A 21,121-nucleotide genomic window follows, 5' to 3' on the forward strand; every position below is an offset into this window, starting at 1 on the left:
CGCCCCCCGAAGGGAAGCAACCGGGCAGCAGGAATGGTTGACGCGTCAAGCGCCATCTTTCACGTGGGCGGAAGAAGTTGCTGTTTAGTTTTCGTTTCCTCGTGGGACGCCGTAGGTTCGTTTTGGAGTTTTCGAGTTGCGATTACGTGAACGCGCGAGGCCTGTGGAAGGGGGCGGGCCAAGCTTGCTCCATCCCTTTGTTCCATGACGTGCTTCGTGAAAATGTTGAGTAAGGTGTTAGCCGAGATAGTGTTGTTTTTAGTGGGGAAGGCTGCCCGCCGCGAGCAAGCCCAGCTAGTATTTGTGAATGGTTTTGTTTGTGCTTGGCAGGTAGTGGGCGCTCAACAAGTGTGTGTTGAATTAATGGATTTGTTTTTTCCTTATGACACAATTAAGTGGGCTGTGACTCCACCCCAAGTCTGGTTAGGTAATTTCCTTTTTCAACAATACGTACGTAGTCACCACAAGTTTGTCTTCACGTGTAAACATTTTCGTAAGCTTGATTTTCACACTTCCAAATGTCATGTTTGCTAGTTGCACAGTGTGGGTGGACGAATTGGGGTTTTTAAGCCTTTGATAACGCACCATTGTATATGATGTGCTGTATGATTTACTTCTAAAAACCGAGTTAATTAGTCTTTTGGTCTGCAAGTGTATATATTCATGCTACAGATGAATGGCACTTAACATTTTTCATCTTTAAAAATCATACAGCACATCTTTATCATTCACTGAGGAAGAAAAGGAAGAATAAATACACAAATGACTCCCTCAAACCTCTTCCCTCTGCAGAATTAGACCCCTTACCCAGTCAGCGCTGTATATGCTTATAGCACCAAATAACTACCATTTATCTAGTGCCTATTTTGTGTCTGGTACTGTGCTCCTTAGTCTAGGTAAAGAGTTGTGTTGAATTCTCCTAACATATCTAGGGTATAGATGTCATCCAGTTTTGTGCAGTTTCAGAGCCCGCTGAGACCTGAGGACGTCAGGCTGGTACTAAGTTGATGACAGCTCTTCTCAGGTAACAAACCCAGTTTAGAGTAAAATTGAGACTCGGGTTAAGTGCTTGGGAAAGGAATATAGTGCCCAAAACAGTTTTTCGTACTTCGAAATTTTGCCTGTATTCAAAATAGTATCCCTAGTCTCCAACAGGTTTGGGCTTTTGTGTGATATCAACTTCAGAACAACTGTGCTTTCTAAATTCTGCATGACCATTAGAAATAAGATATATAATTAAAGCGGCTCTGTACATGTGATGTTTTGTGGCTAGTGGATGTGAATTTTTTCCCCCACATATAATCAATTATTTAGGCATTGTGTAGCAGTAGCTTCTATGTCTTTCAGTGGATCACAGCAAAAAAATCAATAGGGAAAAAGTAATTATGACTTAGTACTGTGATCCATAGTACTTATATGGTATAACATTTTACATTTGAAGGTGTGAAATAGGACAGATAGCCCTTCTTCAGGGAACCAAAGAGAAAATGATACTAAATACATAGTAACGTGATCTACATTAGCAGCACCAAAGGATGGCTTGGGAGGCCTTTAACCCTTACCTCCTCTAAACTCGGTTTATCAGCCCAAATAAACCACCCCAAATAACTTGCCATCTAGTGAAAATGAAATTGTGCTATTGAAATATTTCTTCAAGTAAGATTCCTAGTCCTCTATTTCCAACCAGAATCCCCAGACTATCTTTAGAAATTTTTGAGCTATCCACCTATCCACATATTAATGAACAATCATACAAAAAGTGTCTACAACCAGGGGAGCAGTGAATAGTTAAAGAGGTTGGGCTATGGAATCAGAGCTAGTGTAAGTATTGTCTTCGCCTTTAATTAATTGTGAGACTTCAGGCAGCATGTGACTTATTTTGCCTCAGATTCCTTAGCTACAAAGTGGCAAGCAGAATAATTTCTCATGGGGTTGTTGTGAGGCTGAGCGGAGATCAAGTAAGCTAAGGATTTAGAATAGCACGTTCAAGAAATGGTGGCTCTAATCTCAATTTTAGTAACCATGCAAGGATAACAGAAAAAATAAGAAACATCAGATAAATCTCTTAAACTGTGTACATATTTATAATTCTAATAAATAGAAACCAGAACCCAGGGAACATTATTGATACATAACAGATGTCGGTTATTGTCAGGAAGCCTTCTCCCCACCCACTCTTTATTAATGTATTTCAGAAATGTCTTCTGTGCTGCTTCGGAGCTGGAGTTGAGGACTTCTTGATTACCTCCCATTTACCAGGATTACAGCAAATTATATTTAACTGTGACTGGCATGCGAACTATCTGACATCGGACATGGATGAGGAATACTGCTATATAAACCACAGTGAGTTTAATTTCTTTTAAGTAATGAGATTTATGTGGTTGCCTTAATCATTGGAGACTTATCAGTATGCACTTTATGGTACATTACCTTTTGGCTGGAATATGAATGAGCCAACACCCAACTGAGGTGAGGTACTTGTAGCAGGAACTTTGGTTATTGGATATATTAAGTTGGTTCTTTGAGCCAGTGTGATATAAATGGTTTAGAAAGCCCTAGTGGGTTCTTGTCTCTTCTAATGATGCACAGCGTAGGCAGCACTCCTGTGAGGGAACATTGCGATCTCATGTATATTTTCACGTCCTTCTGGGACTCACCATTCTTTAAACAATAAGCTTCTCAGTGAGAGGAATCACATCCTCCACCAGGTATTAACCTCTGTTTCTTCCTCCCTGCTGGCGCTCTGTACCCCACAAGCAATAGTTGTGAATGATCTAAGGCCAAAGATAAAGAATCCCCAGGGAGAAGAAATTCCTAGCCAATTGCAGCATCATAAGACGTACACCAAGAAAGAGAACAACAAGTAGGAAGACAGGCCTACCAATTTCTTAAATCTTAGACAAATCCTTAGCCAGTTTCTTACAGAGGAAGGCTTGTCATAATTTGATGGAAAGTTAAGTTTGTTAAGTTTGTTAAGTTTGTCATAATTTGATGGAATTTAGATGCAATGGGTAGTGCAGAGTGATAGTTTTGGTGCTGTCCTGCTAGAATGCGAGAGTGGCAGGGGACCAAGTAGCATTCAACCACAGTAACTCCTATAGCCACACACTTCCCAGGCCTGTTTCACAAGGTCTCCCTGAGCCGGTCTGGCTGTGGTTCCCCCCCACCCCCCAGGCAGCTCTCAGCATTTTCTCGTTTATACTTGTACTTGACTACACTTACTAGTGTGTTGCTTTTAAAAGTGGTTTCTCTAGTTATTTCGTGTGACTTCTGCCTCTACCCAGGGTGCTGTGCTTACAATTTCATCTTCTAGCTCCTTTGTTTTCGGCACATATCCGGTGATTAGTACATGCCAGCTGGCTGATTGAAACTTTATTCCAACTTCTTAGAATTGTTATCCTTTGGCCAGGCCCCTATCTTGTGAGGGCTTCTTTTGAAAACAGCTTTTGACTTTATGAGTCAGAACCACTGTGTTTAAGGTTCAGGGTCACTTTGATTTAAAGTGGATGAGGAGCTCCTGTCTTTTTGTCATCAGTGTCATCTTTCCTACTCCCTCCCTCCACACTATTTCTTTAACCCAAAAAAGAAATAGAAAACCGTAACTGTCCTTGGGGCAATCTCAGGTCACCTAGTTTTAAAATGTTTGACATCTGTTTTTTTTTGTTTGTTTTTATTGAAATACAGTTGACATACAATGTTAAATTAGTTTTAGGAGTATAATATAGTGATTCAACGTTCCGTATAGTACTTGTTACTGACCACGATAAGTGTAGTCACCATCTGTCACCACACAGTTATTACAGTATTATTGACTGTATTCCTATGCTGACCTTCTCAAATAAGTCTCTGTGACTTATTTGTTTTATAGCAGGAAATTTGTACCTCTTAATATGACATCTGTGGGGTTTTGACATCTACCCTTTTTCTTCTTCAAAATTATCTTGACAAAACTGACCCTTTCTTTTCCATGTGACTATAAGGACTGACTGGCCTCTACTACAAATAAGCTCTGTGAGATTTTCATTGGAGTTGCATTCAATTTATAGGCCAATTTATTGTCTTTCCATTTATAAGGATGGCATATTTCTCTACTTCAACTTCTCATATATTTTTTAATTAGGTTTTATAATTTTTAAAAGTGATTTTATTTATGTATTTGACACAGAGAGAGAAAGAGGGAGAGAGCAAGCATAAGCAGGGGGAACAGCAGGCAGGGGAAAAGCAGGCTCCCCACTGAACAGGGAGCCCCACATGGGGCTTGATACCAGAACCCTGGGATCATGACCTGGGCCAAAGGCAGACGCCTAACCGACCGAGCCACCCAGGTGCCCCTCAGGCTTTATAATTTTTGTGTAAAAGACACTTCACATATTTTTTGAGATTTTTCCCAAGTTATATTTTAATTGTGTTGCTATTACAAATTGTTTCTTCTGAAAATGACATTTTAAATTATTTGTTGCTAGTGTTTAGTATCACTGGTTTTCTATGTTCATCTTGTGTTTGGCAGCCTTGCTAACAGTTCTCACTGGTTGTAAATAATTAAAAACAACAAAACAAAGAAATAAGCTCAAAACAAGGTACTAATCATTCCACTCTCATGTACAACTTTCAGAAGCTGCCTATTTCCCAGAGTGTGCAGGGTCCTTAGCATGACTAACAGCTCTCCACAATCTGGCTCGAGCTGAATTTTCAGGGCCTCATTCTTACTGCCCTTTCCACAATTTCTTGCAGATCTATGAGTGTTTACTGCTTTGTGACCACTCACCTAGTTCTCTTGGCCTGGAATGCCCTTACCCCTCCAATTCTGTGTGAGGGAATCTCATTAACTGCAGCCACATGCTGCCTCCTCCAGGCAATCTCCTTGGATTTCCCTGGTTGGAATCAATGTGACATTCTGTTGTATACCCTTAACCTCCACCCCTCCGCTGTAAAAATCAAACTCTTTGTATTTACATTTTACAAGTTTAGGGTAAATAACCATGTAATAATGAAATTAGAATCTATTTGTACACTTAACCACAATGAGCACTGAGTAATGCATGGAATTGTTGAATCACTATATTGTACACCTGAAGCTATCATAACACTATGTTAACTACACTGGGATTAAAATAAAAAACTTAACAATAAAGAAATTAGAAACTGTTAGAGATGGTGGCAACAACATGATGTACTGTTTAAAGGGATCAGCTTTAGGGCTCAGGGGTGGCTCAGTCGTTGAGCGTCTGCCTTCGGCTCAGGTCATGATCCTGTGGTCCTGGGATCGGGTCCCGCATTGGGCTTCCTTCTCCGCGGGAAGTCTGCTTCTCCCTCTCCCACTCCCCCTGCTTGTGCTCCTGCTCTCGCTGTCTCTGTCTCTGTCAAATAAATAAATAAAATCTTAAAAAAAAAATTAAAGGGATCAGCTTTGGAGTCAGGCCAACCTTAGATTTGAATCCTGGCTCAGCTACTTTGTATCCTTGGGCAAGTTACTTACCATCTTTGAGCTTCAGTTTCCTCCTCTAGAAAATGGGATTGCTTTGAGGATTAAATGATAATGCACATAAAATGTTTACTCTGATACCTGCCCCATGGTAATTGCTCATTAAGGGTAGCACTATTAGCACATGGTAGATGCTCAATTGATGTTTGTTGAATAAGGATAATCCTAATGCCTGGTTTACAGATGAAGAAGAGATTGAGAGGGCAAGAACAGAGACGCTTTCTCAAGGTCATACCTTTAGTTTGGGGCAGATCTGTAACTAACACCTTTGTGTGCTAGCAACCAGGTGAGAACTCTCTCCCTTTTATCAACATAAAGTAAATAGAGTCTTTGTCCTTTTAATCTAAAAAGCTTCCTGAGGACCTCATTTTACTCACCTGTGTGCCCCTTACCTCTAGGCATAGTGCCTTGCTTATGTTAGAGTCTGAGTAAATGTTGAGTGCAATTTAAGAAAGTTCCCATCAGAATCAAGAATAAATTAAGAAAATTCTTTCAGTGGGTACATAGATTTGACTTTGCAGAAATTTACTAAGCTCCAAATGTGGCACATGATCAAGAGAGATCCTGATAAGGAAAAGCTTAATTTGAATATTATGTTTGTAGGTGACAAAAATAACAGGCCACTGAAGCATCAAGATTTCTAGGTAGAGTAAACATTTCATATACTTCCAAAGAAAGAGGATAAGAAATTCAGACACATTATTTTTAACCTGCAATTTTACACATGGCATTAATTATGAGCTTACATTTGATATGAAAGATAAAAAGTATTGCCTTTATAGAAGTAATGGAATTTGATGAGTTGTTAATCATGAAGGTTAATTAGTTCTTTGTGAGAGCAAGCAACTGAGTCACAGGTAGTCTGTTTTCAAAAATATAAGGAGGGATGGATTATCATGTCATTGTTTTTCATCTGAAAATATGTAGAGAGATAGTCATCTTTTTAGTAGCTTGTTTGGGAAATTACAGGATGTCTTTTTTTCCATAGTTAAGATTTTGCACTTTTTCATATAAATTATAAAGTTACAGACATGCATAAATAATTTAGTATAGAACAATAAACTAGATGGATAGATGAGAGATAAGTTATTACTATCAAATCATAGTATTAGTTCTCTCAAAATTTATTTTCCTCTTCAGAAATGACTCATTATTTGCTTGCCCGTATTCCATGTGCAGGGATGTAAAAGAGAAGTAGTGCTGGAACATTGCTGATCACATCTCAAAGATCTCACTTGCTTTTACCAAGTCGTGTTTTAAGAAAGAATGAAAATACTGCATGGGAAATGACATAAAGATCTCATTCTAAAGCACTTTTTCCACTAATGAACTATACCTTATAAGCCAGGAGATGTGTATATTTCTTTTCCGAACATGGGGAAAAAAGAAAAGAAAAACAAGTGGTCCCTTTGATGAATAACAAATACCTAATACCCTTCAGGTGTTGCTACACCAAGATCCATTTATCTCCCACATTTCTTAACTGTGTTTGTAAACTGCTTGTGTATTCAAGTTGAATTAAAAGAAAGAAAAATCCAAATGAAGAAAAAAGAAAGAACAAAGTAAAGTTGAAGTCCTGATCATTTTCATGCCTACATATTGTCATGGTGGGAAAAAAACATGGTAAAAAGTTGAGTTCAAATTCGTACTTGCTCTAGGGCAGCTTGTGTACTGTCCCGCTCGGTCTGCCAAGTGCTTGTTAAAATTAATTATCATTCAGCAGCTTTCTCTCTCTACATAGAACTCCCAGAAAATATGCTTGGAGTGGAGAAATGCAAATTGGTTTATGAGATAATTTTATACTCTAGGGACAGATTTTTTTTTTCATTTCACATTACTTCCTGTTGGAAAAGGTTCATTATTATTTATATAGCAGAACAAGCCCCAAAGCCAATCCATTTCCAACCTCATTGTCACTTTCTGCATTCCAAACATCACTAAATTCCCAAATGAGTAGGCTAATTCTTTCCTCAGAGAGCCATACAACTTGCTCGGGGTATTACTAACTTAGGTGACAGCACTTTATTCAAAGTGAGTCTTATTCTCCAGGAATGTGTTCAAAGACCTCATTTCTCTGTGGCCATAATAAGTCTGGTGGGAGAGAAGTAGGCCTGTTTCTTGATTATCCCTTCTGAATTGTTTCTTTGAGCACCTTGGACCTATAATAATGGGAGCTACTGAAATACTTCAGAGTGCATGCTTAGAAGACAGTCATTCTACTTATTTTGCATTTAAGATGCACTTCTGAAAACATTATTTTTCAAGTGAATTTGGTCAACTAGATGACTAAATAGTACATTCAGGGTAATATGTTATAATATTCCTATTTTGCAATTAATCAAAATATTGTTACCTTATTAACTTCAATGCAAACCTGATCAGGGCTTTTTTAGAACCAAACAGCAGCAACAACAACACATTATTTACTCCCCTCCCCCACCCCACCCCCATACCCTGACTCCACACTAATGTAAGGAGGGTGATTCTTTTGGAGTGGCTAGTTTAACTTCTGTGAGATGAGTTTGTCTTGTCTGCAGGGTTCCGAGGCTAGCAGTAGAACCAGTGGGTTGAAGATAGGTTGTCCATCTCAACATAAGAACTTCCTGGAAGAGTTGTATCAAGATGACAGTGGTAGAGAGTACCCCTCCTGGGAGCATTCAGGGGCGAGCTAAGCTGTGCCAAAGTGGCCATTCAGGTAATAAATGGACAGTACAATCCTGAGAGTTGACAAATGACTCCTTCAAGTTTGTGTTCCCTCTTTTAATTGTGGCAGCTGGAAGAGCATTTACAAAGTGAAACCGCTTTGTAAGTGTAGGACAGGAACAGAAACTTACAATTCCTCTCTTGATTCTGGCCAACCTATGCAGAGAAAATGTCTGTGAAAGCTGTCAGAGAGAAAAGTTTCCTGGGATGATGTAAAATTTTAAATTGGAAAGGAATAAAATGAAGAAGTGAGACTTTTTAAATTTTGAGTTTCAATCCAACTCTTAATTCTGTGTACTAATTCTGTTTTGAGGAAGGACTAAGATGACCAGGAAGAACTAATTTTGCAGTGTTCTTCACTTTTTGAAAGTTGAGTAGAAATGATGGGGCGTGTGCTTCTTATCTCCTCACACACCCCATCCCCACTTCTGAAAAATCAGAATCAGGACGGTTCTGAAAACTTTTTCTACAGAAGAACTTCTGTGAAAAAAACTTAATTTATATGATACCCAAGACACATTTCAAGTTCTGCTTTCTCTGAAGCCTTTCTGGACCAGTTTGGCCAATGGGGTTTCCCTGGTCTGATCTAGAACATTTTTCCTTTGGTATTTAGTTAGCACTGTTCTGCACTGTTGATAGTTATCTTTTTATCCGTATGTATTTTGTCTCACCTAAGATCATATTCATGGTCGGCCCTGAGGGAAAGCAGAATCAGAGATGGGACCTTACTCCAATATAACTTATAAAGCATGAATTCTCTTCCTCCCCCACCTCCTACCAGCGAGTGCAACGCATCATGTCTAGCACATAGATGCTTATAAATATTCATTGTAGCTAGTTTGAAAGTGTTACTGTAGTGCTGAACACCAGGCTTTCTACATAGCAGGTAATCAATCAATAAATCAAAGTTAATTTTATGAATAGATAATGCATTCACATGTTAAAAAATCCAAATGATATTAAAATTAATACACTGGCAAGTCTAGCTCCATCCACTATATTCCTCCTGCCCTTTGTAGGAAACCACTTTCTTCTATTTTTTGTGTCTATCTGGTATCTCTTTATGAAAATTCAGGAAAATACAAATATGTATCCATATTACCTTCCTTTCTTAGATAAGATTCTCATACTCTGTGGCCAGTTTTGTACTTTTTTCATTCAACCATCTGTTCTTCTTTGTCAGCGTGTAGAGGTCTTCCTAGTTCTTTTGTAAGAGCTGCAGAACATTCCATTCTGTGGCTGAACTATAGTTATATAACCAGTCACCTTTAGATGGACATGTGAATTGCTTCCCGGTTGATGCTATTACAAGCAATTTTGTAATGAATAACACGTGATTTTCTGAGTGCACAGGTATACCCTTAGATAAATTCCCAGAAGCAGGATTGCTAGGATAAATCCAATTATAGTTTTTAAATATATCCCCAAATTTCCCTCCATAGGTGTTATATTATTTTACTCCCCCAGTAGTGAATGAAGAGCCCATATTTCCCACAAATTTGCCAACCAGATGTTTAATCAAACTTGGATGTTTGAAGATGTGCTAGGTGAAATATTGTAACTTAGTGTGGTATATTGTTGCATTGCTTTTATTGCGATCACAATTGAAATCTTTTTATATGTTTCAGGATCATTTGTATTTCCTCCCCCCCCCCCGTTTTATACTTTGCCCATTTTTTCTATTGGATTTTTGGTGTTTTTTTTTTTTTAATTTCTAGCAACTTACTGCATCCTGTAGAGATTAGCCCTTTGTCTATAGAATTAGTTGTAATTAACTTCCTAGTATTTTATTTGGTTTTTGATTTTGACACGTTTTTTTTCTTAGTCTTATTTTTGTGTAGCTGTATTGGTTGATATTTTTTTGTTTGTTTTATGACACCTAAATTGTGAGTCATAGTTGGAAAGGCCTTCCCTCTCTAAGTTTATAAAAAAATTCTCCAATTTCTTATAGTTCTTTCATGTTTTGTTTTAAATGTTTGATCCATGTGGAGTTTATCCTGGTGTATAGTGTGAATTGGGGATCCAACTTCCATCTTTTTTTTCCTAGAAAGTCATCCAGTAGTTCTTTGTTTTTTGTTTGTTTTTGTTTTTAAACGATTTTATTTATTCATCTGACAGAGAGAGTCACAGCAAGAGGGGGAACACAGCAGGGAGAGTGGGAGAGGGAGAAGCAGGTTTCCTGCCGAGCAGGGAGCCCGATGTGGGGCTCGATTCCAGGACCCTGGGATCACGACCCGAGCTGAAGGCAGATGCTCTAATGACTGAGCCACCCAGGTGCCCCCAGTAGTTATTCTTTGAAGGGGAGCCAGTTTTGCTACCCCAAAATATGCCACTTTGGCATATGGATTATCTTGAGCTGAAGTCAGTCAAGACCCAGCAGACCTAAGAAAAACTTTGACCTCTTCCTCAGCTATCTAAAAGAACTTAAGGGGGGCCTGGCCCAGAAAGAGAGTTATTACCAGAGTGAGATTTTTATCTGAATAACCTATCTGTATGGCAGGGCAAACATCTAATTACCAAACATCTCTTCTTACTGTTCTGTGAATTACCCTTCTCCCTTTTGAAGTCTCAGGCCCCTATCTGATCTCTCAGCTCAGGATAGCATATAAGCCTCAACTGCCCGATTTGCCCTTGAGTCTCATATCTTTGTGGCTCCTATACATACAAAATGAAATTTCTTTTTGTTCTGTTAATCTGTCTTATGTCAATTTAATTATTAGATCAGCCAAAGAACTTAGAGGGAAGAAGGGAAAATTTTTCTATCCCTATACCGTAAATATGGATTAATTGTAAATGGCCATGACCACGTTAATAGCCAACCCAGTAGATTGATTTGGTTAATCTAGAGAACAACCGATCACATCAGCAAGAACAGGAACAAACCAATGAACAAACACAAAAGTAACAAAAACCAAATTAATAGATTCTTTGAGTTTATCCTTAACCTTTATTTGATTTTCATGAAGTGGTTTAAAAAGAGTTCTGTTACACCTTGGTCATAACTATGTTATGCCTGGCACTGTGCTAGGTGCTTCGAGTGTGTTACCTCTCATCTGGTCAGTCCAAGTCAGGTGGGTTTTATTAACCTCGTTAGACCTGTGACTAATTGAGCCTCAGAGAAGTGAAGCAATTTGCTCAGGGCCCATTACTAAAGAGTGTTGGAGTAGAGTTTTGATCCAGGCATAAGGTTATAAAGTCAAAGGTCTTTATATTTTCAGAAGACAGTGAACTCCATTTTTGAGATATATGTAAGGGAAATAAGGACACCTGATAAGAAAATGATGTATTTGTTGGACACATGCAAAACCACAATCTGCCTTGCTTCTGCTTAGCAATGCCATTGCATTCAATTAGAAACCAAAAATGACTATATACAGAGTGCACTGTAGTGCCTTGTAAAAATTGCTTTCCTAATGCAGAAAAGTAAAGAGCAAAGACATTTAAGCTTGTCACATATCATTCTGGCTTTCTGCTGATTTTTAGGTAAGATTACTTGACTATGAAGCCTTCATTAAAAACTGAAGATCTAGTCTATACAAAAGTGAAATAATCTTTCCATCACCAGGAGTGGGTAATCCAAGTCACACATTGACTGTGTTGAGGATGAATATGAAAAGTAAAATAATGTTTATGACCAGATAACTTGCTAGTTTCTTGACACAAAAAGGGCCCACATACTCAGCTTTGTGTCTCAGTTTTTGTGTTTTATTAGATTTTTTGATAGTTGAATTGTTCATGTATTTTTATAATGCATACAGCTATGTTTTAACATAAACCTAAAATAAAAATGCATATTTTCAAAATTATCTGTTAATCCCTGCAGTCTCCAGGGCCTGTCTATTATGCTCTGGTATGCCAGGTATTGGGGCATCTGTGGCTGTGAACACAGAGGCAGGAAGATCCCGGGGCTAGGTATCAAATCTATGATAAGCTGTCCATGACTGTGTTGCCCAGGCCAGGAGGTGAAGCCACAACTGGGAAGACTAAGGTCTTAGCCAGGCTGAATGGGAGGGGCATCCAGTGAGCAATCTGACCAAGGAGCCAAGGGAACACAAATAGGACCTCAAGTGTGAGGTTACAGACACTGCTCACCAAGAAGCAGGCAGATTATTTCAGTTTTGTTTTAGAAGTTAAATCTGAGAACGGTTCACTTTAGCAGAGTCTAGTCTATAGGTGTGAAGACAGTCACTTCTTCTCAAAGTTGCCTTTTGTGTTTGTGTGCCTTTAAAATGTACGTTAATAGTATTTTGCAACTTGCTGTTCTCCGTGCAACATTGTATTTTTGAGATATATCAGGTTAACACTACATATTGCTAGGGGGTAGATAAAAAGTAAAAGTAGAAGAATAATGCATGGCCCAGATGCACACCAACTTTGGGAGGCGGAGGGGCTAGGGGTACAGAGAGCAGGAGAAGAGCTTTAAGTAGGTGGTTGTATTATTCTCTGTGCTTTTCCAGGTATTTGGAATATTTTATATCTTTCTTAATTTTTATTTTTTATTGTGGTAAAATATCCATAACAAAATTTACCTTTGTTAAGTGTATATAACAGTATCATTAAGTCTGTTCACATTGCTGTGCAGCCAATCTCCAGGATCTTTTCATCTTGTAAAACTGCAGTTCTGTACCCAATAAACCACAACTTCCCACTTCCTCTTCTTCCCAGCTCTGGCAACCACCATTCAACTTTCTGTTTCTATTAATTTCATTACTCTAGATACCACTTAAAGTATTTGTCTTTTTATGACTGGCTTATTTTACTTAGCCTCATGTCTCTAAGGTTCATGTATGTTGTAGCATGTGCAATTTCTTTCCTTTGGAAGATCGAATAGTACTCCATTGTATGTATAAACCACATTTTGTGTATCCATTCATCCATTGATGGACACTTGTGTTGTTTCCACCTTAGAGCTACTGTGAATAATGCTGCTATTAACATGGCTGTACAAATATCTCCTTGAGACCCTGCTTTCTTTCTTTTTTTTTTCCAAAGATTTTATTTATTTATTTGAGAGAGAGAATGAGAGATAGCACGAGAGAGAAGAGGGTCAGAGGGAGAAGAAGGCTCCCTGCCGAGCAGGGAGCCCGATGCGGGACTCGATCCCGGGACTCCAGGATCATGACCTGAGCTGAAGGCAGTCGCCCAACCAGCTGAGCCACCCAGGCGCCCGAGACCCTGCTTTGAACTCCCCTGGGTATATACCAGAAGTGGAATGGCTGGATCATATGGTAATTCTGTTTCCATTTTTTTTTTTGAGGAACTGCCAAACTATTTTCTACGATGACTGCCTGCCTCGTGTACGTTCTGACAAACAGTAGACAAACGTTCCAAATTCTCTGTATTTTTGCCAATGCTTGTTATTTTCTGTTTTTTTTTGGGGGGGTTGTTTTATTTTTCTGGGGGGATAGTAGCTATTCTGATGGATGTGAGGTGATATCTTATTGTTTGCCTTTGCATTTCCCTGCTGATTATGTATCTTTTTGAAAGATTCTATGTTGTGGACGCAGGTAAGGGAGATGAGTGGGACTGGTAGTAGTGTTGAGGAGGGGTTGGGAAAGGCATGGGCCCAGTCAAACAGGGAGAGAGGAGAGAAGAAGGCTGAACCCTTCCAGGTACCCAGCAGATGCAGAGGTTTCTGTGAGTGATAGGGACCTGAGTGAGCTGAGTGAGCAAAGAAATGGGGCAGTGACTGGAGGTGTGCCTGAGATAAATGAGATAAGAATGATGCAGATACAGGAAAGGCAAAGGAAGCACCATAATTCCTGGTAATTAGTTATATTTTCAGTAAAACTGAGTTGAAAGACATTAGTTGGTAATTGCCAGGAATGGTTAGGCTCCTTTCACCAGTCAGAAATTAGTTATCATCTACTTTAAGGTATTTGAATTTACCAGACTTCTAGAATGATTCATTCAGTGAAATAGTTTAGACATAAAAAAAGTTCAAGTGTCTATCTTGTCTGTCAGAGGGGTCTGTGTATGAGGAGAGCAGGGGCAATGACTTGTCTCTGGTGTACTCTGTCTCTTGTGTTCCCCTGGGGAGATATTCTACCACTTGCCACCCAGAGAAAAAATAAATGCCTACAATTTACCAAAGGATGAGTATTTTTCATCCAGTAGGGAATTGCATGCTTCCTGATGAGCAGTGTCTCCAAGGGCATATCTGGGGGTTGTATTAGTTTCCTAGGGCTGCTATAACAAATTACCACAAACTGGATGACTTATAGTAATGGAACTTTATTTTCTCACAGTTCTGGAGGCCAGAAGCCCAAAGTCAAGGTGTTGGCAGGGCTGTACTCGCTCCAAAGGCTCTAGGGGACAATCCTTTCTTGCCTCTTCCAGCTTTGGATGGCTATTGGCATTCCTTTGCTTCCTTGGCTCCTGGCCACATTACTCCAACCTCTGCCCCTCCAATCTCACACTGCCTTCTCTGTTTCTGTCTTTAGGACATTTGTCAAAGAATTTAGGGTCCACTTGCATAATACAGGATAACCTCATTTCAAGATCCTTAATTTAATTACATCTGCAAAGACACTTTTCTCAAATACAGTGACATTCATAGCTTCTAGAGATTTGGACATGGATGTACCTTTTGCAGGGGCATTATTCAGCAAGAGTGCAAAAGCCTTCATGAGGAATACTAGCCCTTACCCTCTGACCTAAATCTACCCTGGGAGTGGGAAGAGATGTTGGGGCCTCCATGCTTTCATTTGCTAGTTAACAGGCACCACCCAGAGTCAGTGATGGAGCAAACAAAGTTGGCATGTCAGTTTAATGTCCCACACATATTGTTCATTAGAATTTCGGACAAGTGTTTTGAGTGCTTCCATTTTCGACTGGTTCCCAGGGACATAGTCCTCTTTTGCTTCATCCTTTTCTCATCTCTGTCCAAAGCTGCACCCATTCATGGAGTCCTCCCTGTTTGCTGGTGGGGGCAGGAGGAGGGTAGATTGAGTCTCAGTCCTCAGTAACCTGGATAACCTGAGATAGAGGAATCCAGCATCCATACCCTAAAACTATCCTGTTGGAACCGCTTACTGAAAGAGGTCATTTTCACTTGTGTGTGTCTCCTGAACAGGATAATTCCAGGACCAGATATGTGTGTTAGGACAGCAAGTCTACAATTTTACAGAAACTATTTCACTTCAGTAGAAACATCTTTATGCCAACACAAGATCGATATTTCTGATTTTCACGTTTAGTGTTATTCTTTGAGAATGACCAGAAATTGTTATTTATATAGAGATATATTCTATTCTGATAATGCTAGAGAACAGATAATGACTTGGGAGAACAAGATTAATGCTCCTAGGGTCAACATTTACTATGTATCAATGTAATATTAAAGCCCCTAGTGCAGTTTACCTGAAGGCAGAATAAATCCCCCCTCTTTTTTTCTGGGCAACAAATAATATATTATAAGAAATCCTGTATCTTTTACATTTATTCTGTAAACTTCTTCTTCATTCGAGGAGCATAGCACATATACAGAAGAATGCACAATTCATAGGTGCACAGCTCAGTGAATTATCACAAAGTAAACATACCTGTGTAATCACCAGCCAGGTCAGGAAAAAGTACATTGTCAGCTTCCCTGCCCCAGAAGGGACCTTGAGGCCCCTTCTCTATCACTGCCCCCTCCCTTCTCACCAAAGCCACTGTTTTGACTATTAACAAGATGAGTTTTGCCTGCATTGGAATTTTATGTTGCATATGTTCTTTAAGCTTTTTTTAATCAAAGCATCTGGAAACCATTCCTTTCATGACATCCCTTCTGAGAGGCAGAATAATTGTTTCTTTGTAGGTAAGTCTTTGTTGGGAAGATGAATAGCTAACCCCATAAATCATTATCATAAAAACTTATTTGTAATTTACATGAGAAGCCAGCACGAAGAGTAACATCATGACCTTGTGATCTAACACATGCGCGCAAATGGAATTATTAAAAATAAAGATAAATGAGCACTGGAATTTTCAATTTATGAATTATCTGGTTTTCTTTGCTCTGAACTTTCTCTCTTGATAGTAAGGTGACTCTAACCTTTGGGACACAGTAGCATTCTTTTGATGATTTTTCTTTTTTTTTCCTTTCTACCACTTGGTCCCTTGTTCAAATGCATTTTCCCGACAACGTGTTTCAGTGTTTAATGGTTTTAAAAAAGAAATGACTTCAAAGCCAATAATATATAGAGAGGCTTATATTTGGTGACACACTTCTAAAATTATGACTGTTCCTAATTCCCAATAAAACATGTGAGCATTGTATTAACCCAATTCCAAGGGGAAATCAGGTGGAAGATGCAATGAAGAAGGAAAAAAAAAAGACCACACTGAATGTACAGTCAGGTGCCAGGTACAATCTAATTTCAGAAATGTTGAAATGTGAGGGGGGGTGGATCTTAGAGTTCAGGAACCATACTCGTAACATTTGCTAATGATCTCCGTAGATGATATTGGCTAGGGGTGATTTGATATTGTTAGAGTTTTCTCTAAAAATAAAAAAGTGGAAAAAAATCAGGAAGTCACTCTGGAAATTTATATTTTTGTCCATCAGCTACTCCTGGAGGTCGGAACAGGTTACACTTTAGAGGTAATGGGGACATTTGTGCATCATGTCATTTCAGGAGTTCTACAGAAACTACGTGCCCTCAAAGCATTGGTCCCATGCTACCTTAAAAAACCAACTTTTGGGTCATTCTTTGAGTACTGTTTATATAAGATATCTGGAAAAGGAAACCAGCTCCTGGGGTTCCCCCCTTGCTTTCCTTAGTCCATCTGCATGCCTTAATTGTATACATTAGCCGATTGTCACTATTACAAGCACAGATCCTGACCTTACGGGAATAACATGCAAAGCAGACACCTCTCTATTTCCTGACTACGAACTCAGTTTACTGAGAATAGACAACTCCTACACAGGCCTATGAGTGTTTCATTAACATAGATGGAGTTTCCCAAAGAGTGTAGAAGAGGAAGCCCAATAGGCCAGTAAACTCCTTCTTCACCCTGTACATTGAGGTTTGAGTACTGCCTCTTTTGTGTGAGCTTTAAGGAGTGATCAGTAAAAATCACTATTTCAAGTTGTTTCACTTTGACTTACTAGTAAATGGATGTATTTAACACAGTGTCATTTGCCATATTCTTGTAAATATCTGAGATTACTTTCTTATATTTTTCTTTAAATCAGTGTTAGTTTTTGAAATGTAATTTATTTTAAAGGAAGATTTTATATCACTTCTGTAAATAGAAAACCACTATCACTTCTATAAATAAAAGGTAAATGTTAAATGAGTGCATACCTTAATTTTTTGAATTTTTTTAATTTTTGAGAGAGAGCGTGCAAGGGGGAGGTAGAGTAGGGGCAGAGGGAGAGGGAGAGGGAGAGAATCTCAAGCAGGACCCATTCCCAGTGTGGAGCCCAATGCAGGACTTGATCCCATGACCCTGAGACCACAACCCGAGCCGAAATCAAGAGTCGGATACCCAACCAACTGAGCTGCCCAGGTGCCTCAAATAAGTGCATACCATTAAAACCACCTCCCACTTGGGGAAATGACTTAGAAGAGTAAATCTGGGACTTGGAACCAGAGGGTCAGAGTTCTCATCTCTGCTCTGCTACTCTGGTTTGGGGAAAGTCGCTTCTTTGCATCCCAGTTTCCTCCACAGAAGGAAGGGGTGGTGGTGGGGGCAATGATAATAATGCCCACTGCAAAGGGTTATCATAGGGATTAGAAATGACACTTATGGGGTACCTGGGTGGCTGAGTCGGTTGAGCATCTGCCTTCGGCTCAGGTCATGATCTCAGGGTCCTGGGATCGAGTTCCACATCGGGCTCCCTGCTCGGCAGGAAGCCTGCTTCTCCCTCTCCCACTCCCCCTGCTTGTGTTCCCTCTCTCGCTGTCTCTCTCTCTCTGTCAAATAAATAAATAAAATCTTAAAAAAAGAAAAAAGAAATGACACTTATAATATCTGGCACAATTTAAGTGTAGGGACTCAGAAATTGACAATTATTTTTATAATTATATCCTTAGGGGTGCCTGGGTGGCTCAGTTGTTAAGTGTCTGCCTTTGGCTCAGGTCATGATCCCAGGGTCCTGGGAACAAGCCCCATGTCAGGCTCCCTGCTCAGTGGGAAGCCTGCTTCTCCCTCTCCCACTCCCCCTGCTTGTGTTCCCTCTCTCTCTGTGTCTCTCTGTCAAAAAAATAAATAAAATCTTTATAAAAATATTATAATTATATCCTTAGTATTAGTATATCAAAATTTATCTTTGCTCTCCTCTGAAGCTTTGCCTGCCTGCCTGCCTTTCTCCCAAGTGACATTGGATAAATCAAATTGCAAAGGAAAATGGTTGTTCCTTTCACTTTTAAGCCTAAAATCAAGCAAGTATGGCACACAGAGTTCACCTTACGTGCAAATGCCCATTCATCAGGAGTTGGTGCCCTGTTCCCTTTATCGACAAGGGTTGTGATAGCAGTGCTGTGATTGAGTAATGCTGGCTGTGGGCCCCGAACATGGGAGGCCACTGGGCTGGTACTGCTTATTGGACATTAACTCCTGCCTCCTCTCCAGCACGCCCTCTTAGCTTGCCTGAATCTGCCTCTTGCAAGGTGCCTCCAGTCCAGGGTGGATTTCTTCATCAAAAGAGCCCCTCAGAGTCACTTCAAGTAAATTATACTCATTAAGTCAGTTTTCCATCCTAAAATAGTCACCTCAAATGAAGGCCCTCTCAGGCTCTTCTGATCCTATCACCTCTTTCTCACTCCCGCAGAATAACTCACCTTCCAGTCCAACTGATTCTTGTGAGAGAGAAAAAGAGCTGTCAGTGCAATTGGGGCTGTTCTATCCCTTCCCTTGCTCTGTGATCTGTCTTAAAGGTTTAGCAGGTACAACCCTAAGGAGGCTGGGTGAAGGCAAAATGTGTGAGGCCTGTGCTCTGGTTGGCCTGTGCTCTGGTTGGTGCTGATGTCCCCACAGCAGCTTGCTGGATGCTCATTTACTCAGCTCTGCAAATAGTCTTGGCACAGGGAAGTGCTACCAATAGTGACATCGTGGAAAATCGTGGTGCATAAAAGACTTTATGATACTTCCCTTTTTTTCCCAGCTCACACTCTGGAGTGAATCAGTGAACAAATAATTAAAACAGGAGCAAAATTATTCTTCTGGAGTTTAAGGCTCTGTCCTACTAGGAAAAGAATACTGTGGAAGGAAACTTGATGAAAAATACTTAGGAGAACTTAACTTTTAAATGATGTTTTGATGCCAACGGATTCTAAAAGCCTGACATCAACATTTCTAATATTTGTCCATTACTGTTTAATATGGTAGGTTAAGTGTGGCTTCAGGGAGCTCAGAATTGTTCACTTCCAAGGAATGAGCAGGATGCTCATTATTTCTCTTATTACTTCTCCTTTAATATTTGTATTGCTCTTATCATCCGCAGACTGCTCCTTGGTAATTTTTATTACTAACAAACCCATAACCTGATGGGCTTCTCTGGAAATAGAGGGTATTGTGAAGTCACTCAGGATATAGATATGGTGCTGATGGGATCAATTAAAATGAATTGTAGCCCAGGGAAAGGTGCTTTGTGGAGCATCACAATGTGACAAAGATGAGTTTAAAAATAATCGCTTATTTTATGACCACATTTCACAATTGTGTTCACCCAGATATTTGTGACAGTCACATTCTGGACCAACATAGAGTGAGATAGAGGAAGAGTGGCAAACATTATGATTTAAAAAGAATTGATGTTTATTGATGGACACTTCATCATTTCCAAGGGCTTTCAAGAAAAGACAGCTTCTTTTATAGATAAAGAAAGGGGACTGTTAATTCAGATGGCATCATCTGAAAGTGTTTCTAAGCCTCTTACTTTACTTTCCATTCTCTTCTATCCCTCCCTATTAGAAATCATAGCATTTCTCTGTGATAGCACTTGAAAATGACACCCCCCCCCCCACACAAAAACAAAAAATAAACTTTGACTAAAGGGCAAGGTTTATTGGGTATGTGAGAATGTGCTGTTATTTCATGTTGAATTGGCTATTGTGGTATTAGTTTGTGATGTTATTTGGGAATCTGAATTTAATGATGTTGTAAGAACCTTCTAATATGATGAGAGGTTTAAATTACTCACTGCTAGAGTTTTCTTCTTTAATTTCCGCTTTTATCCAAAATTTCCCTTACTCAAACCCTTGTAAAGGTTGCCTTACTTCTGAGGTACTCCAAACCTCTGCCTGGCTTTAAAAACTCAACCTCTTTGTACTCCTTCTTCCTCCTCCTCCTCCATCCTCATCAGGTTGTTCTCTGTAATCCCCCCAAACTATATCTTCTCCTCCCTCAGTTCCCTTTCTTACCTTCTCTCTCCACTTTCATCCCATCAAAGCCCATTTCCCAGATTTGACATGCCTTTTATTCTCTCTTCCTCTCCAAGTTCAGCAAGACCTATTCAAGGTCCATTTCTTCCAGGGGACCCAGATTACTCCGTTCTCTACTAAGCTCCCATTCATCTGAAATACAGTTTTTTAAAAAAAGATTTTATTTATTTGAGAGAGAAAAAGAGCAAGCATGAGTGGAGGGGCAGAGGGAGGGGAGAAGCCGACTCCCCACTGAGCAGGGAGCCCGATGCAGGACTCGATCCCAGGGCCCTGGGATCATGACCTGTGCCAAAGGCGGGCGCTTAACCACCTGGGTTACCCAGGTGCCCCTGAAATACAGTTTTTAAAGCCATGTTCTCTGACAGAAATAAAATACAAAAGCATACATGTAATTTTATATTTTCTAGAAATAGGTAAAATGAATTTTAATGATTTAATTTGTTATTTCCAAAATATTTTCATTTCTACATATAGTTACTTTAAAATTATTCATGAGATATTTTTATTTTATTCTAGGCCTTAGAAATCTAGTTTATATTTTATACATACAAACCAT

The 21,121-nt window shown here is 39.5% G+C and overlaps 1 long non-coding RNA gene across 1 annotated transcript; it reads left to right on the forward strand.

Moving 5' to 3' along the window:
* Positions 1 to 70: 70 nt before the first annotated feature.
* On the forward strand, positions 71 to 15,360 carry LOC114218142 (uncharacterized). Its single transcript, XR_003611130.2, has 3 exons — positions 71 to 229; positions 2,196 to 2,346; positions 13,181 to 15,360. It is a non-coding gene; the product is annotated as an uncharacterized LOC114218142 (long non-coding RNA).
* The last annotated feature ends 5,761 nt before the right edge of the window (positions 15,361 to 21,121 follow it).

This window comes from Eumetopias jubatus, unplaced genomic scaffold (genome assembly GCF_037043125.1).
Source record: "Eumetopias jubatus isolate StellerSeaLion01/CBP00866 unplaced genomic scaffold, mEumJub1_p1.0 scaffold_15, whole genome shotgun sequence".
Lineage (NCBI taxonomy): Eukaryota > Metazoa > Chordata > Mammalia > Carnivora > Otariidae > Eumetopias > Eumetopias jubatus.